Source organism: Magnolia sinica, chromosome 8 (genome assembly GCF_029962835.1).
Source record: "Magnolia sinica isolate HGM2019 chromosome 8, MsV1, whole genome shotgun sequence".
Classification (NCBI taxonomy): domain Eukaryota; kingdom Viridiplantae; phylum Streptophyta; class Magnoliopsida; order Magnoliales; family Magnoliaceae; genus Magnolia; species Magnolia sinica.
The window spans coordinates 75,244,737-75,272,486 of NC_080580.1; the positions used below are offsets into that span (position 1 = coordinate 75,244,737).

The window sequence follows — 27,750 nt, forward strand, 5'->3', positions numbered from 1 at the left end:
CCACCACAGCAGCACACTTTGAACTTAAACCTGGGGTCATACAACTGTTGCCATCCTTTTATGGTTCAGATAAGGAGGATCCATATCATCATGTGAAAGAATTCTTAGACATTTGCTCCACCTTTAAGTTCCAAAACTTTTCAGACGATTCGATCCGTTTGCACCTTTTTCCTTTTTCTTTGAAGGATAAGGCGAAAGCATGGTTGAATTCTCTAGGAGTTGGATCTATCACTACATGGGACCAACTGTCTAAGAAGTTCTTAAACAAGTTCTTCCCAGTTCACAAAACTAATGCTCTCCGTAGAGAAATTACGAATTTCACACAAAAAGAGGGTGAGCACTTTCATGAATGTTGGGAAAGATGGAAGGACTTACTTCTTAAATGCCCACACCATGGTTTTGAAAAGTGGCAACAAGTTCAATACTTTTATGACGGTCTGACACCCCAAAATCGTCGCATGGTTGACGCCACCAGTGGAGGGTCATTCATGACCAAAAGTGATGTTGAAGCGTGGAATTTCTTTGAGACCTTGTGTGAAAATTCCCAGCAATGGGACTACTCAAATAGAGGTGAAAGGAGTCCCCAACCACAGAAGAAAGGTGGTATATATGAGGTAGGAGTCACGCCAGATCTTTATGCCAAAATTGATAGCCTGACAAAGAAAGTGGATGCTTTAATGTTAAATAATGGACCTCCACAAACAACTCAAGTCGAGTCATGTGCCATATGTTCTAGTCCCGCCCATCCTACGCCGTCTTGTCCATCTAGTTCAGTATTTTCAGAATTTCTCCCTGAACAAGTACATGCTATGAACACCTTTCGGAGACTTGGGAATGATCCTTACTCAGACACCTACAACCCAGGGTGGGCTAAACATCCAAATTTCTCTTGGGCAAAAGGACCACAACAAGGAGGACCATCTGGAAATCCTCCTATGCAACCTTACTCCCAAGTTGGCAGTCAACAACCTCAGCAGTTCTCACAGTATCAACAAGTGCCTCCACAATCTAGGAAACCATCTCTTGAGGACACACTCAATCTTTTTATGCAGAGTTCACTTCAATTTCAAAAAGACACCCAACATACCTTACTAGCTAACCAGCAGAGTTTACATGCAAATGCGCAATCCATTGTCAAGCTGGAAGTACAGTTGGGTCAACTTGCCGTCACATTGAGTGAGAGAGAGAAGGGCAAGTTCCCTAGTCAACCTGTGGTAAATCCAAAAGGACAGTATGAGATTGACTCTAATTCAAACCAAGAACAATATCATGAGCAAGCCAAATCAATCATTACCCTTAGGTCCGGTAAACAGATCGAGAACAAAGTAGAGATGCCTAGGGAAGAATCAAAGTCCAATGCGGAAGATCAAAATGAAATGGAGAGACATACTAGTGCATCCAAAGTCCAACAACACTCTGACTCTCCAGGAACCACTCATGTGCCATCTTATGTGCCTAAAGCACCTTTTCCTCAACGTCTGGCACCGGTTAAGAAAGGAAACAACTTTAATGAGATATTGGACATGTTTAAGCAAGTGCAAATCAACATTCCGTTGCTTGATGCTATCAAACAAGTTCCTGCTTACGCTAAGTTTCTTAAAGATTTATGCACTCAAAAGCATAAGATGAATGTTCATAAGAAGGTCTTCCTTGCAGAGCAACTCAGCTCCATGATTCAATACAACACCCCTCCTAAATTTAGGGATCCAGGAGCTCCTACCATTTCTTGCGTCATAGGAGATCATAAGATTGAGAAGGCATTGCTTGATTTAGGGGCGAGTGTCAATTTGTTACCATATTCTGTGTATGAGCAGCTAGGACTTGGTGAGCTGAAATCAACCAAAATAACACTCCAACTAGCTGATAGATCTGTCAAGGTGTCACGTGGTATTATTAAAGATGTGCTGATCCAGGTTGATAAGTTTTATTTTCCAGTGGATTTCATTGTTCTAGATACTCAGCCTGTCCAGAATCCTACAAGTCAAATCCCAGTTATCTTAGGACGTCCATTCTTGGCCACATCCAATACAATCATAAATTGCAGGAATGGAATTATGAAGTTGTCCTTTGGTAACATGAAGATCAAGCTCAACGTTTTCAATGCTATGTCAGACTCGGATGATATATTTGAAGTGAACATGATTGAGAGTCTAGTGCATGACTCTTTCCTTGAATCTTCCGATGACGCTCTTGAGACTTGTTTAGCACATTTTGGCAGAGATTTTGACATAGAAAGTTCCATCTAAGAAGTCAATGCATTGCTTGACTCTAATCCAGAAATGAATACAACAAAATGGAAAGCTAGAGTGGAACCTCTTCCACCATCTGAGTCTAAACTGGTCCCATCTATTGAGAAACCACCCAAAGTCGACCTTAAACAATTACCTGAAACTCTCAAGTATGCATTTTTAGGACCTTCTGCAACCCTGCCTGTCATCATAGCTGCTAACCTTGATAAAGAACAGGAGGGTAAGTTGCTTAATGTTATTAGAGAACATAAGGCAGCTATTGGGTGGACAATAGCGGACATAAAGGGAATAAGCCCCACGGTGTGTATGCATCGTATTTATCTTGAAGAAAACGCAAAAACATTGCGTGAAATGCAAAGGAGGCTTAACCCAAACATGAAAGAGGTCGTTCGGGCTGAGGTGATAAAATTGTTAGATGTTGGTATCATTTACCCCATTTCTGATAGCACATGGGTCAGTCCAGTTCAAGTTGTTCCTAAAATGTCTGGGATTACGGTGAAAAAGAATGAGGATAATGAGTTAGTGCCGACTCGCATGACTACGGGTTGGCGAGTTTGTATTGATTACCGTAAACTGAACCTGGTCACAAGGAAGGATCACTTTTCTCTTCCTTTCATAGACCAGATGCTTAAGAGATTGGCAGGGCATAGCTATTATTGTTTCCTAGATGGTTATTCCGGATATAATCAGATTCCCATTGCTCCCGAAGATCAAGAGAAAACCACATTTACATGTCCTTTTGGCACATATGCCTATCGGCGTATGCCATTTGGATTGTGTAATGCGCCTGCGACCTTCCAACGATGCATGATGAGTATTTTTTCAGACATGGTTGACCGTTTCCTTGAGATTTTCATGGATGATTTTTCAATTTTTGGCTCTTCATTTGATGAATGTTTATACCATCTATCTCTTATCTTGGAAAGATGTGAAAAAACGAACCTGGTATTGAATTGGGAAAAATGTCATTTTATGGTTCAAAAAGGGATTGTACTTGGGCATGTTATTTCAAGTAAAGGCATTGAAGTTGATAAAGCCAAGATTGATTTAATTTCTAGTCTTCCTCCACTCAGAACGGTTAAGGAGATTAGATCATTCTTAGGGCATGCGGTATTCTACAGGAGATTCATTAAGGATTTTAGCAAAATTTCTCGACCCTTATGCAATTTACTAGCTAAAGATGTTGCTTTTGTCCTTAATGATGAGTGTCGGCAAGCTTTTAATAAGTTGAAGCATTTACTGACTTCTGCTCCAATCATCCAACCACCTGATTGGAGTTTACCTTTTGAGCTTATGTGTGATGCTTCTGATTATGCTGTTGGAGCCGTCCTAGGACAAAGATTGAACAAAATGCCTCATGTCATTTATTATGCCAGTAGGACTCTAAATGATGCACAGCTCAACTACTCTACCACTGAAAAAGAATTGTTGGCGGTGGTATTTGCTCTAGACAAATTCAGGTCGTATCTCATAGGATCAAAGGTTATAGTGTTCTCAGATCATGCAGCATTGAAATATCTTCTTTCTAAAAAAGACGCTAAACCTATATTGATTCGGTGGATTCTCTTGCTACAAGAATTCGATATTGAAATTCGGGATAAAAAGGGTTCCGAAAATGTGGTAGCCGACCATTTGTCTAGACTTGTCTTAGAGTCCACAGTGGATCCTTTGCCAATGAATGAGTCTTTCCCTGATGAACAACTTCTAACTATTTCTCAATTACCTTGATACGCGGACATTGTAAACTATCTTGTTACAGGTCAACTTCCTTCTCATTGGACTAAACAAGATAAATCCAAATTTCTTGCTGAGGTTAAACATTTCTTTTGGGATGACCCATACTTATTCAAAATTTATCCTGATCAGATTATTAGGAGATGTGTGCCTGAGAGTGAGTTTCATAGTATAATCTCCTTTTGTCATGATCATGCCTGTGGTGGTCATTTTGGTTCAAAGAAAACAGCTGCGAAAGTCTTACAAAGTGGATTTTATTGGCCTACACTGTTTCGAGACACCCATGCCTTTTGTTCAACATGTGATAAATGCCAACGTACGGGTAATATTTCCCACAGGAACATGATGCCACTTACCAATATTCTCATTGTTGAAATATTTGATGTTTGGGGTATTGACTTCATGGGCCCATTTCCCCCGTCATTTGGTTATGTGTATATCCTTGTGGTCGTCGACTATGTCTCTAAATGGATTGAAGCAGTGCCATGTAAAACGAATGATAAAAGAAAATATCTTTTCTCGTTTTGGCACTCCTCGAGCAATTATAAGTGATGGGGGTACTCATTTTTGCAACAAACCGTTTGAATCTTTAATGAAAAAATATTCCATCACTCATAAAGTTGCAACGCCATATCATCCACAAACAAGTGGTCAAGTTGAGGTGTCAAATCGGGAGATTAAACAAATTTTAGAGAAAACGGTTCACCCCGATCGTAAGGATTGGTCGCAACGGTTAAATGATGCTCTTTGGGCATATCGTACGGCTTTCAAAACCCCGATTGGAATGTCTCCGTACAGGCTTGTCTTTGGGAAAGCCTGTCACTTACCTGTGGAATTAGAACATCATGCTTATTGGGCCATCAAAACTTTTAATTTTGATTTAAACAAGGCTGGATTACACCGTAAACTTCAACTCAATGAGTTAAGAGGAAATTCGACATGAGGCATATGAGAATGCAAAAATTTATAAAGAGCAGACAAAAATCTTCCATGACAAGTCGATTCTTCGCAAAACATTTGAACCGAACCAGAAAGTATTATTGTACAATTCCAGGCTACGCCTCTTTCCTGGAAAATTACGTTCGCGGTGGTATGGTCTTTATCGAGTGGTAAAAGTATTTCCTCATGGAGCAGTTGAGATTCAAAATCTAACAAACGGGAATATCTTCAAAGTAAATGGTCAACAGCTGAAACCATATTTAAATGATTTGGTGAACAAAGATGTGGAGGAAATTTATTTGGCGGACCCAGGTTATCAAGATTGATTAATTCATGGTCCATTCTTGTCTGGCTGAAGACGTTAAACTTAGCGCTCCTGGGAGGCAACCCATCTTTTCATTCCATTTTATTTTCCTAGTCAGTTCAATGTTTGTGGGTACCATTACTGCAAACCCTCACGAGACTACAACTCGTCTACTAGGGGCAACCTAGGGGTTTAAAGGCTTGTTGCATACGCTAAATGCAATCGAGAGCACCTGCGAAAGTGGTATAGGTAGGATTTTCTTTTTGCATTTTTATCATTTTGTTTTTGTTGATTTCTCTCTTATGCTGACTCGCTCTTACATGGATATTTTTTAGAAAGCTTCTAGATTCTTTCATATATGTACTATTTGTCCATCACTCCTCTTTTATTTTCGTTGTCCCATGTGTATTGCATGCTTATTTCTTTTACATTGAGGACAATGTAGATTTTAGGTTGGGGGTGGGCGATTAGATTACCTCATCAGTATTTTTTTTAGTCTTGAGCACAAATTGTTAAAATTTTTAAATTTTTCTGGAATTTCTTATGCATTTGAAGTGATTGTGAAGGATAAGGGTGATTTTAACATTGCAAGGTACAGAATGTCGGTAATTTATAACTCTTGGATTCAGCCATCCGTTAGATTTCGCAGTTAAGTTTAAATTGTTAACCCATGATTAGAACTTTTAAACATTGATTAAGCCATGATCTCACATATCACATCTCGGTTGCATATTAAGGTTCCGTTTCAACATTGAATGATTAACTTGGTAATCACTAAGCATGAAAGGAACCAGCTTGAAATTTTTAGCTTCAGTCTATAACTAAGAATTGAGAGAAAGCGTAAGTCATATAATCTTCACCATAGGTTTGCTCCCTATAGGTGTAGATTCGATTCCCTATGGTTGTCATTTGAAAAAATTAGGCGACAAGTTTTCGCCATAGGTTTGCTCCCTATAGGTGAGGACTTGATTCCCCTCCTTGGCGTTACTATTCATAAAAAAAATCAAAGGCTGATAAAATGAAAAGTTAATCTGTAAGGCAAGTGTTGGTTTCAGTTGTCATGCATTCCGTTATTAATTACCAATGATATCATGAAATTGACAATTGGATCTCTTAATGATAGTAAGCCGAGATTACACTATACGCTCGTGGAACTCAATGTTTAGAATATTCTAATTAATGGATTAATATTTTGAAATTGATTATGAAGTTTATCGTGAGCTTGATTCCAGAAAGGAAAAAATTCTGTGCACCGTTCATGAATCTTAAGATTCTCGCGCCTCGACGTTCTATTCACAAGTCACTCGGGTTCTCAGGAATTGTCTTTTATTTCTAAAATTATTTTTTGCATGTTTTGCTCGGGACTAGCAAAATGCTGGTTGGGGGTTGTGATGAGGGTCGAATATTGCATATCAGACCCTAATTATTGCCTGATTTTACGTACATGATAACGTTTAACGGAATATTTTAATTATATTTTTGTTACGGGATGAAATCAGGAGCGTTAATGGAAAAAGAGTATTACAAGCATGGATTTGACACTCCAAAGTCACCAGAGCCAGAGACGCACTCCAGAGAACTAAGACTGAAGAATTTACATGCCAGGGACCCGAGGAAATCAAGCCGTTCACGTTAAAAAGGCCCGAAAATGGTCCAGAATGCAAGATCACATGGTTCTCACCATCCAATTGGCTCGAAACTCCATATATGGCCTGGAGGCCATAAATAAACCGTACATATTAAATTTCAACCATTGGATATCTCGAGAAGTGGGCCAAAGGACAGATCAGCCCATTAATCTTCAATTTTAGGCCCACCTACAATCTCGATATACTTCAAAATTGACCCAGACGGTTTAAATAAGGTGAGAAACAGGATGGATGGATTGGATTTCTCTAAAGAATCACAGTGGACCCCATATGTATAATGTGTGTACATAGTGCACATGTGTACTACCCGAGCACCGAACGCACCTAAGTCGGTCAGCAGCGCTGACCCGACTCCCTTTTCAAAAACGAAAATTTCCGTTTCAGCGCGTGTAACGGACGGAAAATCCGTTTTTACGGACCGCTGTGGGCCCCACCTGTAGCACGTTAGTCTGATCCAAGCCGTTCATCGTGTAGAAGGGTTCAATATCTACAAAACCATGTTTACAGTTTGTGCCCATACGTGCACACGTGTGAGCTACAGAGGTCACAATCGGGTTGCCCTGTAACGTTCAAAAAGATCTCAGCACGATTCCTTCTCTGGGCCGCGTCAATGGACGTTCAAAACCATCCATATTTGAACGAAATCTCGTCCTCTATCCAATGTACAGGATGGATTTTCCCGAAAATGCTTATGTGGGGCCCACCGAGCATCACAGCGGAAGAACTCCGCATGCCCTGTTTTCGCACGCCGGACGCTGTCCGATTTTTGCAGCAGTTGTGGCCCACCTCTACGGTTCGTATGAACAATCCAAGCCGTCCATCATGAAGATGACTTGGAAACGTCCTAAGGGACGGTCTTTATTTGGAAACCGAGCAAGGAAAGATGGGATGTTATGCATCTGAACTTGGCTGCGTAAAGAAGTTCCGCACGCTGGTGCGTAAAGATCTCTCCACCGCCTACATTGCTATAAGAAAGAGGAAACAAGGGCTCGTTTGGGGGAGAAAAAAAGGCTAGAAATCGAGAGTTTTGAGAAATCAAGAGAAAGACAAGCGAAAGAGAAGAGAAAGAGAAGAAAAGAGAAGAAAGAGTTTAGAAGGATGTTTTCATTCCATCATTGTTATTTTTCTTACTTTTTAACTGATCACATGGATAGCTAAATCCCTTAGCTAGGGTTGAGATGAAGCCTCCAACTTGAATAGTCCTTGTTTGTTGATTTAATCCTAATTTAATTGATTTGTTTCTTTCTCTAGTATGCTTAATTGAAAGTTTTGTGCTTCTCCATTCTAGGAGCTTAACCAAAGTCTAGTTATGGATGTTGTTTGGAACATTATCTAGGTGCTTGTGTCTGACCATGAACAGGTTCCTATAGAAGAAGAAACAGGAATTTACATCTCTTCATGCCTGACCATGGATGGAAAGATGTGATCCATATGCTTAAGGAATTATACATTCTGTGTGCCCGACCAAGGACATAGAATGCGCTTTATTTATTTTGATATCAATCTGGATTAGGGTGAATCAACAGGTAAAACAAGGTTTATGATAATTAGGGGTGGATTCGAAAGTCCTCGTCTTCTCTTTGATTGAATTTTCCTTATTGCTCTTGGCTATTTTTCCATTGATTTTTATTTAGTTTATTCAATTACTATCTCAAATATTTGTTGGATTAGTTAAGAAGAGTCTTTAATTTTGAATTGTGACAACCAGTCCTCGTGGGAACGATCTCGTAATACGTACCATATTTACATCTGATTCGTATACTTGCGAGTTTAAAATCATTTAAATCAGGTTGGTTTAAATAAAACATCATAGGTGATGCCAGGACGCAGTCATAACCTCTCCGCAGTTAGAGTGTATAGCTAAGCTTCTGGAGTTTCTGTTATTCTCATTATCTTGTATTTCCCTTTCATACACATTGTACTCAAAGTTTTTGATCATAGTGGATTTTGTGATGGTGTTTTGTGGCTATTGTTCGTAGGTTATGCTTATGGTTAAGCTCATTAAGAATCAAATCATGTTTAAAATCCTCCTTATAGGATCCCAGGATCGGAACCTGGTGTGCCAGGAGCCGAGATGGGGTGCTATGGAGGCTGTCAATGTCGGATTCGGCGATCGAAAATTTTGTGAGCTCGGTTTTCGAGTTTGGGGCGTGACAGAGGGTAGAACTGTGAATGTTGTCCCAATGCTATCTTGGCAAATCAACTGTCGATCTGATGACCCCCAAGGTGGACTACAACTTTCAAAAACAAACACCAAAGACGATTAAACGGATCCGATGACAATAACACGGACAGACTTTGCACAAGACGTGATCATATAAATTAGCCAAGTGTTGGAGCATGAAATTTGATTAGAAAGGAATTAAAGAAGAGAAGAAACTGCAGTAAGATGCAGAAGAATCAAGTTGTGTGGATTCTAAGTTATGCTGGTAAGGAGTTGTGCGAGACCGTGCAAGTCATCATAGTTGTGCTAACCCGCACTACTTTCCTCAGTGATGGTCGGATAAAAGATGCAAAGTGGGGTCCATAACACATGATTTGAGGGCCGACACGTGTGGAAGGCTATAAATACCCCGTACCCCCTCATTTGAAAGATTCAGATTTTTCAGAAGATCAGTACCTCTAACAGGTATTAGAGAGAGAAGTGAGAGAAAGAAGAAGGCACAACCGTTGTGAGTTGCGTGGGCCCACGCAACTCATGGAGGAGCGGCGCGGATCCCTACGAAGTCGTATTATACTCATTTTTCTGGAATGTCTCAAGTTGCTCTAAATGCTTCAAGGGTTTTTCAGGACTCCTTTACTACATTAATGAAGGAAAATGTGTGAGTGGAGAAGATCTGTACAACTCATCTCCTACAGAGATATGATTGATATGAGCCGGAATGCCGTCGAAATTCATATTTGAATACATTCAACAATTGTATTTTTTAATCATAAAAAATTCTATCCTGGAATCAAAGGATCAAAAGGATGTAATGAATTCAGAATGAATAAATTTGATGATTATTCTCTTTATTCTTTCTCTTTGTTATTATTGAATAAGATAGTTCCCCGAATTAAATACTTTTCGTTTCTGGTCAAAACACCAAGCAAAACAGTTTTTGCGTAAGATGTTATCGTACAAAGTCAGCCAAACAAACCAGTTTACGTAGGTTTATGCATAAAGTTTCTAAAGCCTCCTAAGCGGCATATAAGACTCTCGGCTGAGAGCAACACACGACATAAAAGGGGAGAGAAAGAAAGGAAGAAAACGAGAGAAGGAAAGAGAAATAAATAGAGAGAGGAAGAGAAATTCATAGCAGGGAGAAAAGATAAGTCAAACAACTCACTAAGTAGCGAGTTAAAACATTAGGTATACCCACGCCCAACCTTCTCCCTCTTATACTTTGTTTCTCCTTCCTCTCCCAATGTTTCGATATAGGAATCGAGCCAAGAAGACCAGCTAGTTTAAATCTAATCATCCAAATTCTTAAATACTAGATTAAGGGCCAAATCCTTCAACGCATACCCATGTTCAAGGAAGGAACAACACTAGAGGTAAGGGAATCCTTTAAGCTCACAGTAAATATAAGTTTATTATATCCTCTACTACCTTTTACATGTTTTCACAATATTATGATTCTTTTCCTGCAATTGTTAATTTTTCGCTAACAATTATTTATCCTTCAGGAATTACGATATGATGTTTATTTATGAGTGATCTTCATTATTTTTATGTGTTATGTGGGGTGATGGATATAAACCTTGCCCCTGCCTTTACCAACTTTGTTGAGTTAGCCCTTGCTACTCTCCTTTTATTGAGATGGCCATTGCCACTCTCCTCTTTGTTGAGTTATCCATTGTTACTCTTCTCTTTATTGAGTTGGCTATTGCCACTGTCCTCTTTGTTGGGTTGGCCATTGCTACTCCCCTCTTTGTTGAGTTAGCCATTGCTACTCTCCTCTTTATTTTGTTAGCCTTGTGCTATCTACCTTTATGGCTTGGGCATGTGTTTTGATATTCCAAAAACCTAATGATTTAGTTTACGTTCCCTTTATTGTAAGTGATGTGTTAAAGGTATCACAACTAGTGATTCAAATATTTTATCATGGACGTAATGCGCTCTGGGTAAAGACTCTCTTGGTTGACACGTAATTCCATGGGTTTGAGTAGTGGTACATAAATCAATGTAAGTAATTCGCAATGCGTGCTACATCACTTTCGGGATTGGATGTCACAAATAGTTGCTCTATGAACAAACTGTGTAACGTAATTCATCCAACTCATGTGTTGTGCCGCCTTGAGGTGTTCACGTAAATCCACGGTAGCATTGGATATGCCAGTGAATCTCTACAGTTATGGGATGTGGGGCGAGTCGGGTTTCTTATAAATTGTATTCCACATTATGATGTTCATTATGTATGATGAGCCACACACACTTTACTAGGCATGCATTCATGTAGATTGTTTGAGCATACTGATACTTCTTGTAGTAGTGGGGTACAGACGTATGAGAACCCATACCTTTATCAATATCTTAAATTACTATTAATCTTAAAGGATATAATTCTGCTACGTAACTCAGATATTGTAATAAGCTCCCATTGAGAGATCATTTGGCAAATTTATTTAATTATGGAATGATAAATACAGTTGATTTTATTCTTATGGATGATTACCTTTACGAATGTAACTAGATGTGATCTAGATGAGAGGAAAATCAAGGCGAGACCTTGAGCCATCCAAATTCTTACATTATTAACACTCAATTTTCTCGGGCATGAGTGTAAACTCTAGTCATGAAAATTCGGGATGTTACATCCTAAGGTAGAGATTATTGAACTTAGAATGCAATTTCAATTGGTATCAGAGTGATTTCCTCTAGAAGGGCTTAACAACGCAGAGGGAGATCATAGTTAGAGTTTGAAAATATGCCTAAGATTAAGGGGACTTCGGTTTCTAGACCATCATTTTTTATAGATCTAATTATGCATATTAGAAAGCAACAATGCAAATCTTTCTTAAATCCTTAGAACATGTTGTTTGGGAGATTATTGAAAATGAGTGGCATGTACCAATGGAACAAATAGTATCTAATGATAGTGTTACCACCATAAGACCCAAAGCACAATATTTTTTGATAGATTATGATAAAACAAGGTTTAGTTGTGATGAAAAAGCGCTAAATGAAATTTATTGTGAAATCTCTCAAGAATAGTCAAATGCATATGTATGTGTGAAACTGCAAGACAAGCATGGCATTTGTTGGAAACCACCTATGAAGGGACTAACATAGTTAAGTGCTAGAAACTCCAGCTCTTTATGACCCAATTTGAGAATATTAAGATGGAGGAGCATGAGTCCTTCATGGAGTTTTATATAAAACTGAATGACATATGTAACTCCATGAAGGGGGTTATTCGAGAAGGTTCTGATACTACGCATTTGTAGAAAAATTCTGAGATCGTTACTGAAATGATTCAGCTCCTAAGTAGCAACAATAGATGAATGTAAAAACATTGATGAAATGAAAGTATAAGAATTGCTAGGTTTTCTATAAACCTATGAACTACATTTTAAGACTCCCACTAAGTCCAAAAATATTGTCTTGAAAATACCTTAGAAGAAATAAGAATCTAAGAAAGACAATGATGATGAGGAGAATGAAGAAGAAATGACACTATTGGCTAAGAAATTTAGAAAATTCTTTAATAAGATAAAGGAAAGAATCTCTACAAAAAGAGAAAGAAATATGACTCAAAGCACTTGACAGATAAATCTCCTAGAAAGTCAAAAGATCCACAATTTTATAATTGTAGAGGCTATAGTCATCTTGTCTCTGAATATCCTACAAAAAACAAATCAAAAGGAAAGGTAATGGCTGCCATATGGGATGATTTTGAGGATTCATATTCAGACTCAGATGAATCCTAAGGTGATGAAGACCAAGGCTCATTAAAAATGCTTATTGCCTCCACTATCATAACTCTCCCAGAATCAAAGGACATGGGAGACAATGACGACCATGAGAAATAAGAGAAAGATGAGACATCCTGTAAGACCCGTATCCTAGCACGTACTGTTTCGTAGGCTTTCGCGGTACTCCCGGTCAAATTTCGGTGACTCACGACGCGTAATTAGTAGTGGCGCGTGATCCTGAGTTGTATCCCGTATTTTAGAGTCGGTTCGACCTGAGACTTGTAACCTAGCTACCGCGCCGTCGCCGCGGTTCCAATGTCGCATCTCGCGTGCCGAGGTGATACTTAGGCCAGAAGATGTGGGCCCACGTTCAGTTCGAGGAAAACATCGCACTGTTGCAATACCCAAGGGAACATCACATCAAATCCCATCAATCTCATCAATCAATTACACATCATCTCACATGTCAAAGTACAACACTATCCCCAAGCAACCCCAAAATCAAACTCTCTCTTACACAAAGTACACCCACCACATCACTCACCCATCTCTCTTTCAACCTCTCTCTCCCTCATTTTCTCCAAGCAACCGTCCATGGCTTCCATGGGAGAGAAACTAGTGTGGCTCACCTTCCTACCTTCCATCTCCACCATCCAAGTCCGATCTCAACCATTAAAGTCCACCCATTTGAGCTCTAGCCTGCATTGGCGGAAGAATGAAGAAGAGATCTTACGGTGGGTGCTTCTCTCTCTCTCTCTAATTTTATGGCCCACCTCAATGTATGTTTCACATCCACGCTGTCCACCAAATAGGGCCACCACTGTCCAGCAGTAGTACTTGTTGCCCATCCTTGATCGCACCCTGGATGAAAAGAAAATACAAATATCAGCTTGGTCTTACAAGCTGGTGGGTCTCACAGGTTCGGACCCATCTTAATGTACGTGGTGTTCCCACACTGTCCATCCATATGTGAGTCCCAGCAGGTGTGCACCCCACCATGATGCATGGTTTCATCCAGCCGTCCATTGGCTAGGGACGGTGGAGCCCACATGTTAGATGTGGGGTATGTTCACCGCCCAGCAGCAGGCGCTGCTAGAGGGAAAACGTAAATATCAGCTTAATTCCAAAAGGGAGTGCGTCTCACTCGTGTGGGCCATACCTTGGTGTGTGCATCTGATCCACACCGTCCACCCTTCTTCTCAGCTCATTTTAGGCGTTGAGCCGAAAAATGAAGCCAATCCAAATTTCTAACGGGCTATAATATAAAAAACAGTGGTTTTGGGCGATTTAAACTAAGCCCACTGTGATGCTTTTATATACCGAAAATATTGCATAGTGGACTCATTATACCTGTAACGAGTTGGGGAGACTAATAGGCGGTGTGGATCTTCTTGATGTGGGCCTCATCTAAGAAATACTACACACAAAAAAATGAGTCCAGATCCTCTGTTACCTGGTCAACAGAGATTTCCTGATACCCTAATTCTCATTGGTCCAAGTCACCACTCACTAAAAAAATAAAAAATAATAATAAAAGGCTTCGGACGCCAAACCATTAGGGTAACAGGAAATCCCTGTTGACCAGATAACAGAGGATCCCGACTCAAAAAAATAAATTGATAACTGACGCTGCTGCTGCCAGCGTCCAGAGGACGCTACAGCCAGCAGCATCCGCTGCTTAGTTTGGGCGCTGGGTCAGTGGCCCCCATCATAGGCCCCACCTTGAGGCGCACTGAACATCAACACCGTTCATTTGATGGATCCCCTTTAACTATGGGGATATCTCCAAAATCAGCCATAAATGGGAACTCAGGTGGTCCACACAACCTAGCAGTAGGGGATTGAACGTCTACCATTGAAGCCCCTTTGGGTCACATAAATTTTGGATCTATATGGAATTTGTTTTTCCTCTTAATTCAGGTCTTTATGACCTTATGAACTGATTGGATGGAAATTAAACCTTATGGTGGGCCCCACGTGGGACCCACCTCTGTCTAGTGGATTGGCTGGTCCACCACGCACCGGCTAGATAGTTATGTATTGATGTCAGTAGGTCCCTGGGACCCTGATTATGATGTGTATATCCCCCATCCATGGCAGATGGGACCCACCTTGATGTATGTTTTTTTGTCCCCACACCATTCATCTATTGTATATCCAGACCATCCATCTGATGGAGGGTGGCCTAGCACACTTAGTTGGCTGAATGTGAAGACGTCTGCAAGTCCAGTAGGTCCCATGCATGATGTATGTGTTGTTAGTATGCACCGTCCAGTTGTTTGGATAGTGGATACCACCATGATATTTATGTTTTATCCTCACCGTCCATCTGAACACTGGACGATATCTAATATTATATATTATAAATAATATATACATGATATAATATAATATATATTAAATATTATAATTGGTGGGCTCCTCATGGGACCCACCTTGATGTATGAAGTTTTCCACTCAGCTGGGACGGGCAGGAGCTTTGAATACCCACCTGATGTATGGGACCCATCTTGATGCAATTATTCTAAATATGCACCGTCCATCTGGACGGTGCTATGCAGCACACACGCACCAGGCGTGTGGTTTTCTTCCACGCCAACCATTTACATGGGACACCGTGATGTATTTGCCTTATACCATCATCGTCCATCAGGGGCGGTGGGCCAGCAACAATGGCTGATAGCTGCTGTACACGTTAGCAGGGTCTATGGGCCGCCACCATGAGGTACCGTTATATCCTAACCGTCCATTATCTAGATGTTGACGTCAGCAAGCTTCGTGGACCCCAGTGTAATATATGTTTCGAATCCCACCGTCCATCCTATTCCAACTCGTGTGGGGCACACCCCACACGTGCTGTACGCGTGGGATGGAATCCACCTTGATATATTTGTAGCCCACTTGAGGCCCATTAGTGTGACCCAATGATGTATCCCACTTGATGTGTATAAGGCCCATTAGTGCGGCCCATTGATGAAGCCCACTTGATGCATGTAAGGCCCATGTGTAGGGCTCACCTATTGTGGATTTAAGGCCCATAGGCGGGGTCCATTGTGACGTATTCATGGCCTATGGGCAAGGCCCATTGTGATGTATTCGAGGCCCATGGTTGAGGCCCAATGCAAGGTATGTATGGCCGTTGCGTTGTGTGTGGATCCTTTGTATGGGTCACTCCTTGGGAGCAATGTTGGTTGAATGTCCACCTTGATAGGTAATGTCAGTTAGAGGTCCTCATTGTGACATTCCCTTAGGCCTTGTTAGGTCATTCTTGTCGTGACCGATTTACCAATTCTGAGTATCGATCAATTTTGATTATCTTGACCGATTGATCAATTAGCGATTGAGGCCGGATATCGTGACCGATTTGCTGATTTTGAGTATCGATCGATTTTGATTATCATGACCGATTGACCGATTAGCGAACGACGCCGGATATCGTGACCGATTTACCGATTTTGAGTATTGATCGATTTTGATTATCGTGACCGATTAACCGATTAGCGATCAAGGCCGATTTTCGTGACCAGTTTGCCAATTCTGAGTATCGATCGATTTTGATTATTGTGACTGATTGACCGATTAGGGATCAAGGCCGGATATCGTGACCGATTTATCAATTTTGAGTATTGATCGATTTTGATTATCATGACCGATTGACCGATTAGTGATTGAGGCCGGATATTGTGATCGATTTGTCGATTCTGAGTATCGATCGATTTTGATTATCGTGACCGATTGACCGATTGGCGATCGAGGCCGGATATCGTGACCGATTGGCTGATTTTGAGTATTGATCGATTCTGATTATCATGACCGATTGACCGATCAGCGATTGAGGCCAGATATCATGACCGATTTGCCAATTTTGAGTATAGATCGATTTTGATTATCGTGACCGATTGACCGATTAGTGATCGAGGCCGGATATTGTGACCGATTTGCCGATTTTGAGTATTGATCGATTTTGATTATCGTGACTGATTAACTGATAATCGATCAAGGTTATCATGACCGATTTGTCGATTCTGAGTATCGATCGATTTTGATTATCGTGACTGATTGACCGATTAGCGATCGAGGCCGGATATCGTGACCGATTTGCCGATTTTGAGTATTGATCGATTTTGATTATCGTGACCGATTGACCGATTAGCGATTGAGGCCGGATATCGTGACCGATTTGCTAATTCTGAGTATCGATCGATTTTGATTATCGTGACCGATTGACCGATTAGCGATCGAGACCGGATATCATGACCGATTTACTGATTCTGAGTATCGATCGATTTTGATTTTCGTGACCGATTTGCCGGTTATCGTGACTGATTGCCGATTCCGATCGAGGCTGATTGTCGAGGCCGAGTATCGAAGCCGATTTCAATTTGTCGAGGCCGATTATATAAGCCAATTCCGATTGTTGAGCCCAATTTCGATTGTCAGGGCCGATTTCGATTGCCAAGGCCGATGTCGAGACTTATGTGATATACATGAGGCCTATGTGATGAGGCCTATTGTGGTGCATTTGAGGGCTAGGCGATGGAGCCCATTGTGATGTATATTAGGCCTATGTGAGAGGCCTATCATGATGTGTATTAAGGTCTTGAGTGAGGCCATGGATCTACTATATGTTAGACTCTATGTGGTCCATTCCTTGGGGGCAATGTTGGTTAAATGTCCACATTGTCGAGGCCGATTATGAGTATATGATAGCATTGTTGGTTATTGATATCGATTATGAGTACATGATAGCATAGCATCATGATACATGCCCATGCGCATAATCTGCATGTTTGTTATGAGATGTGGTTGATCATTGCATATGTCATTGAGCATGTTGTTATGAGACTCTTTGATAGGCCAAGGCTATCTCACATGAGTGCATGGTATGCGCATGATTGATGCATGACTAGATTGTATGACTCATGCATCTTGCATTGTGTGTTGTGATTACTATACGCCCTAGCGATATTAGGGGCGTAAACTCTACAGATATTCCGTGGATGACCAGATGGGACACCGAAAATCTGTTCTACATGCGGTGCTATAGATATCCCTGGGTAAAAGTCCCTAAACCCTCTTAGTTCCAGAGGTTGCTCCAACGTCTAAACCGAGTGGATGCATGAGCGCATGAGGGCTGTATACCATTAGGCCGCATCTCCCACTGTGTTGTGGTCGGTTGGAAGGGGGTACGGCCTTACCTGCCCGAGAGGAGGGAGCAATGCTAGGCTGAGTCTGACCAGCTCATGGAATGGGTCCACTATCAACGAGTCGAGCCCGATATTGGCAGGCGGATAGTGAGGTCTCTTTCACTCACTTTGTTGCACGCGATGGAGCGGTAACCTGGTTTGGAGTGTAATAGACTCCGGTGATTTCCCAGAGAGGAACTGTACTGATATATGGACTTATTGAGTAAGAGTTGCATACTCATACATTCATTTCATTCACTATCCACTCGGGCTGGTGGTGCGCAACTAATTGTTGTGTACCTTCGCATGGCCATGATTTCGGTTGGGCGTGTGACTAACCTGAGATCAGGAGTTTACCACATTGAGTCTGACTATCCAAATTTAGGTATGGGACTGGTTTGGATATAAGTCCCTTGTAATGGACCCCATAGCCTGCGATACTACGTACTATCATCCCGACTTCACACTCCGGCATGGTCATTCCATTCGCATCGCATATTGCATTACATTCGCGGCATATGGCATTTTGGGTTACCGTGTTCTGCATTTATATGGTTTAGATATGGCATCTGATATTTGACTCTTTATTACTCATTTTTATTGTTGAAATGTATCGCGTATTCTGATATCGTTCCTCATTTATACAGTTAATCTGTATCGTGTATTCTGATATTGTTCCTCAATTATATAGTTGATCTGTATTGCGTATTCTGATATTGCTTGACTCATGGATTTGTTAGTATTTTCGCTTACTCTGATAGCATATGATACATGACGTTGTGCCTGTTTTGACATTATATGATTATGACATTGTGTTGAACACTTGGTACTTACCTTGCGCACACACTTACACCACCCTCTAAGCTTTCTATAAGCTTATGCACGATAGATGCATGCAGGTGATGTTAGGTTGTAGCAGTGTTGAGCTTGGAGCATGCAGCGGTCTTCTAGAAATTGATTTTCAATTTATGCATTTCCCTTTCGGCATTGTACTCAAACGATTATATTAGTGGATATGTGACGATGATGTTGCCTTTGTGAATTTGGTAATCTTGTGGTTATGCTTATTATGAGTTAAATGTACATTGGAAAATCCTCCTTGTAGGATCCCAAGATCGGAATCTGGCGTATGGACGCTAGGAGCCGAGAATAGGGTACTACGGAGGCTGTTGGAACCGGATTCGGCGATTGGGATTCCAGTGAATCCAATTTCTGGGTTTGAGGTGTGACACATCCTCATATGATGAAGAGGAAGAAGAGGAAGAAGATGAAAAAGATGGAAATGACTGTCCACAAAAAGCCTATGACTAGTTGTATATTGAAAGCTTAAAAGTCCTCAAGAAGCTTAGTCATGGTAAGACTGAAAACAAACAATTAGCTAATGAAGTAGAAGAAGAAAAAGGTGAGAATAGAAAGTTGTTTCAGGTCAGTGAAAGCCTTGAAGAAAAATCAGAAATATAAAGCATTAAAATAAAAAATAGAAATAACTCTAAAGAAAAATGTAAAACTTGAGACTAAAATGAAAAAAATTTAAATCTATTAAACATGGTCTAAAAATAGAACTTAACAAATTGAAGTCTCATGATATAACATAAACTACAAGTTTATCCAAGGTGAAGAAATTTTTTTAAAAATTACTAGGAATGGGTAAGAGGTTGGGGATAAGAGCTGTGAGATCCGACCCGAGTCCGCATGTGTGCATGCATGTGTGAGAGTATGCATTTTGTTTATTTTGGTCCCGTGGTCCAACCGGTCAAATTCCGACAATCCGCGACCATTGGATAGTGTTTGCGGTCATCCTTGAGTTCGGTCACATAGACTCGACTCGAATTGACCTGAGACCTATGCCATTGCGACCACATCATCCCTGCGGTTCCAACGCTGTGTCTTGTGCATAAATCCAACATGTCCATCAAAAGTTGTGGCCCACACCATTTTAGACCCTTAATCATGATATGGGGCCCACTTTACCCATGTGCACGTTTTTCATGAGTGGGTCCCACCAAGCTCCCTTATCTAGACAACCTACCTACCCTACCCTAGCACCTATCATACCTACCCCTAGCCTAGGTAGTAGGCTACCTTATCTATAAACCCATCCCCCCCCCCCCCCCCATGTGCTATGATTACAACCCTCTTCCCTAGCCTAGAAAACAAATGATTGCTTTGCTATACCCCTTTCTCTCCCTTCTCGCTCCTTCTCATTCTCTCATTTCTCTCCTTCCATGGTGGAGACGTCCCCACCTTCCCTCATTTCCAGCAACTCTTTCTCCTATCTTCCCCTCATTCCTACCCTCAAACCCCCATCTACACCATTAAAACATCTCCCTTGAAGCATATAAGCTAGCACTTAGAGTTGGAGCTTGTCCATTGGAGGTGGGGTGCTTCAGGAAGACTCTCCTCCCTTTCTTCCTCTTGTCTTCCTTTCTGTACATGAATGAAAGCATGTAGGACCCACCAATCCATGGTGGAGGTCCTACATGACTTATAGATTCAAGGCCATGGGCCTGGAGCATGCATATCTTCTTCTATGGTAAGCCATTCTCCATGGACCCACCATGAGGCATTTTCTTAGATCTAACCTTTCATAGGTCATTTAGACCTTTGCATGCATGGTGGGGATGATATCCCTACCTCAGCACCTCTTTTTAATTATAAATGGCATGCATGTAAGCCACCAATATAGTGGATAGTGTGGATTGAAGGTGGAAGGTTTATAGTGTCGGAACCTTCCACCATGGCCGTGATCTTTCTCCCTTTCTCTTCATTTTGTTGCTGGAAATTTCTGGCCCACTGATGTGTTCTGCAACACTCAGTTCCATCAGAAAATGGGACATCCAGGCCCACCTTGCTGGACGTCCAGGCCTACCATGACATGCATGGGTTGGGTGGTCTCCAAACATGGATTTTCTTAAAGTTTTTGGTGTGCTGATGGATTTGAAATCTTGATGACCCATCTAGGTGGACCACACTTGATGGATTAGGGTACAAAACCCTTTGGATAATCTCTATGGACTGAAATATGGACAGCATATGTTGCTGTCAAGATTTCAGGCCTATCTATAGAATGATTTTGAGTAATTGTTTGTGACTGTTTGTATGTCTTTTTCTCTCAAATTTCTTTGAGGGTTTTTTAGAGTGTGGACCCCAATTTGATGTGCATTGGGGCCCACATCATTTCCCCCATGTTTGAGGCCTAGGGGATGGGCCAAAGTAAGCTAACTGTCCAGAAATTTTTGGACAATCCAACAACATTGCATGTTAGAAATGCTCATTTTCCATCTTGATTTGGGAGTAAGTGGACCACTCCAGTGGACCTCACTTGCTGTTCATATGTGGGGTCATCAAACCCACCAATTTTCCAGTAATTTGGGCAAGTATAGGCCCATCCCATATCGTGCCAAAGATGGGACAGCAGTATTTTCTGCACTTGCAGATTTTCTGGATATTCATTGCTGACCATAATTTGTATGAATTAAATAAAATACTTATACTACCTCAAAAATTATAAAATTTTTCATAGAGGTGTCCCACCTATGTTAGGACTTACCTGCAAAATTTTAGGGCGAATGGACCCCATTTGGGCATCCAAAAAGGTGGGCTAACATAGTGCGTTGCCAGAAATTTCTGTTGTGCAGTCCAGTAGCATAGTTCCATAAAAATAAAATTATAAAAATATTTTCTCAGAAGGTGAGCCATATTTCTCACCTTGTTTTAGGCTTAATGAGGGACTTTGGGCCCAAATTTCAGGAATTTTGGAGGCCCAGAACCTACCCATTTGGATGACCCAAATTCAGGACGGTGGACAGCTATTTTTCCAGCAACATTCCACCCTAGATAGGTTAGAATTCTGAAATTTATTAAAATACTTTTGGATGTCTAAAAATTATGAAAAGTTATAAAGAGGTGGACCACCCATGGTGGGACCCACCTCCAAATTTTGGGGCCAATGGACCCCTGTATACACCGTGGCAAGGGCCGGACTGGCCCACCACATTGGGACGTCCAGGTCAGTCCGATTTTCTGGACAGACTGTTTTATTTAAATTAATTAAAATATTTTTAGGTGTCCAAAAATTTTGAAATTTTGTAGAGGTGTGACCCACTTATGGACGTGTCACCCAGTAAAAATTTAGAGTGATCGGGCCCTTGTTCTGGTGTTGGTGCGGCCTGGAGTGGCCCATCAGGCAGGGACGCCTAGGCTGGGGTGTCCAACCTTGGCTGGCCCTCCAGCCTACCTTGTGGGCCCACCTAGATGTGTTGTATATCCCACCATATTGTGAGGATTTTGTAGGGAAAATTCATGCCTTTACACCCTTAATTTTGGGTTTAATTAATGCATCATTGAGGCCCACCTTGGTTGGGCTATATGGGTACTTATATGTAACCAGATTTTTGGGCTCCTTGTAAGCCCAACTGGGTTGGAACCCTTTTAATAGGCCCAGTGGATTCTTGGGTTGTATTCTCCATGGTATTCTGTTGGGCTAGTGGGCTAGAATGTATGAGTGGTTGGGGCCTTGGTTGCTCACCAAAACAACTAAATTCTTGGACTAGGTTGTAAGGCCCAACTTGCTTATCTTGAATATGATTCTCACCCATGTGTTGGAGTAATGGGTTGCCCACTATGCCCACCACAATGTATGGAATTGGTGGCCCTTATATTTAGGCCCTAACCCTCCTTACGAGCCCATATTATTGCCTGTGGATTTGGCTATATATTGACCCTATTGGACTTATGAATTATGTATAGCCTTAGGCCACTTTATCGAGGCCCAACATGTGATGTATCTATATGTATATACTTGCCCATCTCTTTCTTATGGTAATGCTCGGGCCACGGGCCTTGATCCTTGGCAGATTATTATTAGGCCGCCTTCAGGGAACAATGGTGGTTGAATGCCCACCTTAATATGCCCCTATAGGCCCTTGTTAGGCCCATTCTTGCTTCTATGGGTGGTTAAAGGTCCACCATAAACCATTGCTAGGCCCATTCTTATTATTTAGGCCCATGCCATTATCTATCTAGTCTCGTGTGCTACCCCAAGCTATTAGGCCCCCACTTGAGGTTGCATTCCTTTTGGGAAACGGTCTAAGAACCTAGACCCCACTGGTTAGGAGGGGAGAACATCTTCATCGCATGGCATTTCTTATTCATCTTCATGGCCCACTCCTATATGCATCATATGCACGCTTGGCTGAGATGTGATTGGTCATGGTTATGTCATTGGGCAAGATATTGTGAGGGATGGAGTTTTTCCCTCTTGAGCACATTGGATGTTTGGGTATGATGCATGGTTGTTTGTTTGATTCATGTATTTGATATTGCATAGTATGATCGACATTTGCCCTCACTTCATCAAGGCCTTGCCTCCACAGGGATATTCGTGGATGGCTGGACGTGTGGACACTAGAAATGATGTTTAAGCATACCGGGTGCATAGGATGCCCACGGTGAAATTCTCAAAACTTCCATGGTACAAGGATCAGCTCCAATGCCGTGATCAGGTGGAAACATGAGCGCACGAGGGCCTTACACCTGTAGGCCGCGACTCTCACTGTTGTATAGTCAGTTGGACAGGGATGTGGCCTTATTCGCCTTTGAGGGAGGAAATTATTAGGATGAGTCTGAATAGCTCATGAAATGGGTCTGCTACCGTCAAGCCTTGTTGGTGATTGGCTGTCCATAGGTAGATAGTGAGGTCTCTTACGCTCGTTTGACTGTACAGGTCTATAGAGTGGTAGTCATTCAGTAGTGTAATGGACCCCGGTGATTTCCTTATGACTGGAAATGTATTTGACATGTGGATTGGATATGAGCACTGGCATTACTTTGCATCGCATTTGCATTTGGCTATATAAGTCCCTTCATGCATTGCCTTGGTATGGCGCCCAGTACTCATTGCATGGTATTCATAATAAGCCTTGGTAAGGCTACTGATTTTCTCATTGAGCATGTTTCCCTCCTTATACCTCCTACTATTTAGGTTTAGGAAATCGGGTTCGGGTTACAGGTTTAGGTTTAGGTTAGGTTATAGGTTAAGGTTTAGGAAATTGAGTTTAGGTTATAGGTTTAGGTTTAGGTTTAGGTTTAGGTTATAGATTTTGGGATTTGAGAATATGCTTAGGTTAAGGTTATAAGTTTAGGTTTAGGAAATGGGGTTCAGGTTCGGGATCAGGTTTAGGTTTGGGTATTCAAGTTTAGGTTTAGGTTTAGGTTAGGAAGTTGAGATTAGGATTAGGTGTAGGTTTAGGTTTAGGGATTTGAGAATATGTTAAGGTTTAGGTTTAGGAAATCGGGTTCAGGTTATAGGTTTAGGTTTAGGTTAGGTTATAGGTTAAGGTTTCAGAAATTGAGTTTAGGTTATAGGTTTAGGTTATAAGTTAAGGTTATAGGTTAAGGTTATAGGTTTAGGTTTAGGTTAAAGTTATAAGTTTAGGTTTAGGTTAAGGTTATAAGTTTAGGTTTAAGAAATCGGGTTCGGGTTCGGGATCAGGTTTAGGTTTGGGTTTTCAAGTTTATGTTTAGGTTTAGGTTAGGGAGTTGAGATTAGGATTAGATGTAGATTTAGGTTTAGGGATTTGAGATTATGTTAAGGTTTAGGTTTACGAAATCGGGTTCGGGTTTAAGATTGGGTTTACGTTTGGGTTTTAGGTTTAGGTTTAGGCTATAGGTTATAAGTGTAGGTATAGGTTTAGCTTTTAGGTTTAGGTTATAGGTTATAGGTTTAGGTTAAGGTTTAGGTTTAGGTTATAGGTTTTGGAATTTGAGAATAGGTTTAGGTTGTAAGTATACGTTTAGGTTATAAGAATAGATTTAGGTTATAAGTATAGGTTTAGGTTTAGGTTTTATGTTTAGGTTAAGGTTATAGGTTTAGGTTTAGGTTTAGGCTATAAGTGTAGGTTATAGGTTTAGTTTTAGGTTATGTTATAGGTTAAGGTTTAGGGAATTGGGTTTTCAAGTTTATGTTTAGGTTTTTGTTAGGGAGTTGAGATTAGGATTAGGTGTAGGTTTAGGTTTAGGGATTTGACAATACATTAAGGTTTAGGCTTCGGAAATCGGGTTCAAGATCGGGTTTACGTTTGGGTTTTAGGTTTATGTTTAGGTTATAGGTTATAAGTGTAGGTTTAGGTTTAGGTTTTAGGTTTAAGTTATAGTTTATAGCATTAGGTTATAGGTTTATGTTTAGGTTAAGTTTTAGGTTTAGGGTATATAGGTTTTACGATTTAAGAATAGGTTTAGGTTATAAGAATAGGTTTAGGTTATAAGTATAGGTTTAGGTTTAGGTTAAGGTTTAGGGAATTGAGTTTAGGTTATAGGTTATAGGTTTAGGTTTAGGTTTAGGTTATAGGTTTTGGGATTTGAGAACAGGTTTAGGTTATAAGTATAGGTTTAGGTTTAGGGAATTGAGTTTAGGTTATAGGTTATAGGTTTTTGGTTAAGGTTTAGGTTATAGTTATAAGTTTTGGAATTTGAGAATAGATTTAGGTTAGGTTATAGGTTAAGGTTTAGGAAATTGCATTTTGGTTATAGGTTCAGGTTATAGGTTATAGGTTTAGGTTAAGGTTTAGGTTATAGATTTTGGGATTTGAGAATAGGTTTAGGTTATAAGTATAAGTTTAGGTTAGGTTGTAGGTTAGAGTTTAGGGAATTGAGTTTAGGTTATAGGTTTAGGTTTTAGGTTATAGGTTTAGGTTGTAGTTATAGGTTTCGGGATTTGTGAATAGGTTTAGGTTATAGGTTAATGGTGTGGTCTCGGCAAATATAGATATAAACACGGCCTGTCCAAATGGCCAGGCCACTCCAATGTTGTCCATAGGAAATGGATAGCTCCATCATGGTCATAACAGCAATTCCCACCTTCCAGGGACCCCCGCTCAACATCCAGATAGCTCCGACGCACATTCGGGTCTGCTCATTTAAATAAAATGGATTATCAAGATCATTTAAATAAAATCAGGTCCAATCAACAATCTGACCTCGAGGATTCTGTTAGCATTATTGACGGCATCTCGAACCTTGTTTAAATCCAGGTTGCAATTTGTGGCCACTGATGCTATTTGTCTTTTTATGAAGTTGGCAACAATTTCTGCATCAAACCCGGCAAAAGCAGCCCTAATGATAAATAACATATCTACATCATACCTAAAATTCCCATCCATTAGTTGTGTGTGTGAGCATATATATATATATACATACCTTTAAATGGCCATCTTCTTCAATAAGATCGTCATCATCAACCCTCAATAAGGTGACACCTCTGGCACACGCAGAGCTTGCACCGCCGCTCACTCTAGAATGAGTACATTTTAAAGAGAAAGAGAAATGGCGGCGAGGGGACTTTTGGCCTTCTCGAGGAAGAGAAATTAGTGCAGTGATTTGATTTGCCCGACGAGTCGTGAGATTTCAGTCGACGCCGGTTTCCTGCTAAATGTAAATCAAATAGAAAATTTCTACAGAAACAATGGTTTCCCATGCAAGTAAAACACATTATAAAAGAATGTGACTTACATGAATTCCAACTTTTTCAACTTTGAAATTGAAAATGGTATATCCCCATAGATGTCGTTGAAAGACCAATCCTGAGGGCAACACCCACAAACCCACTCATAAAATGTTAGCAACAAAAATAACGCCAAAGAATCCATAACTTACAAGAAAATCACCCATCTACTAACATTAGAGAAAACAATGAATTTATATATAAATGTTATCAACCAAATTGAGAGATAGAAGACACGTACATGGAGAGTAGGCATTTCAGATCTCCAATTGCACCAGAAATATTATTGTATGGAGAAAATAAAACTTCAACATCAAGTCATACATGAATTCAAAATAAAGTAATGGCATACCAAGAAGGAAACATTTGAAATATGGAAAACTATTGTTCTTTAGCTAACACACCAAATTCCCAATTTAAACATAAGGCACAATACCAAATTGAAGAATAACTGAAGTATTGTATTGCTAAACAGATCAATACATTTTATTTTTAAAGAACTATCAATGCGAGAAATCTCTACTTGAACACAATGCCCAAACCTTTCAAAGTCTTATGCAACTTTCATCATTTTATTAAATCAAAGTCAAAGAAATAAACTACATCATGTTCAATGTGAGAGATTGGACATACCAGAAAAGCTTGATAAACTAGAATTTTATGCTACACAATCCATTTAAGGACAATGTGAAAAACATAATACTAGTTTACTAGATAACATCTCCTAGTTTGATATGGAAGTAGCTAGATTACAGACATTTGGAATGATAACAGTCAAACTTTTTAGTAAAAAATTGAAGATTGGCAGTACCAAAATGATCATCTCTCATTTCATCAGATAGTTGCCTTTCTTGTCCTCAAGTTACTAGTAATTTGGTAGGGAGTTTCTCGTACCTGACTGTTAGCTTAACTTCAGTAAGCCCCTTCAATGCAGCACAAAAAACTGATCTGATAGTTGATTATCTATTAAAAAAAAAAGGACACTAGAAAAAAACAAAGACAAGCTGAGAAACATCATGGTGCTTAGAGAAAAAAGGCACCAAAGCGATAATGCTGATTAAACCAACTAGACATACCCACATACAGGCAAATATTAATTTGAACCACAAATAAGACATGAAACTCAGTCGGGGGCATGTTTTTGGATTGAATAATTCTAGCACTGGGGTAAATTCAAACTAATGTAGAAAAAGAAAAAGAAAAAGAAATCAATAACTAAAATTGCCACTTTTTAAGTTATACCCCTCAGAGCTGTTGTTACATTTCTCATGACAGAGCACAGTTCTGACGC

The 27,750-nt window shown here is 40.4% G+C and overlaps 1 non-coding gene across 1 annotated transcript; it reads right to left on the bottom strand.

The window, feature by feature from the left end:
• Nucleotides 1-293: 293 nt before the first annotated feature.
• Nucleotides 294-400, bottom strand: LOC131254684 (small nucleolar RNA R71). Its single transcript, XR_009175805.1, has one exon. It is a non-coding gene; the product is annotated as a small nucleolar RNA R71 (small nucleolar RNA).
• Nucleotides 401-27,750: the final 27,350 nt, after the last annotated feature.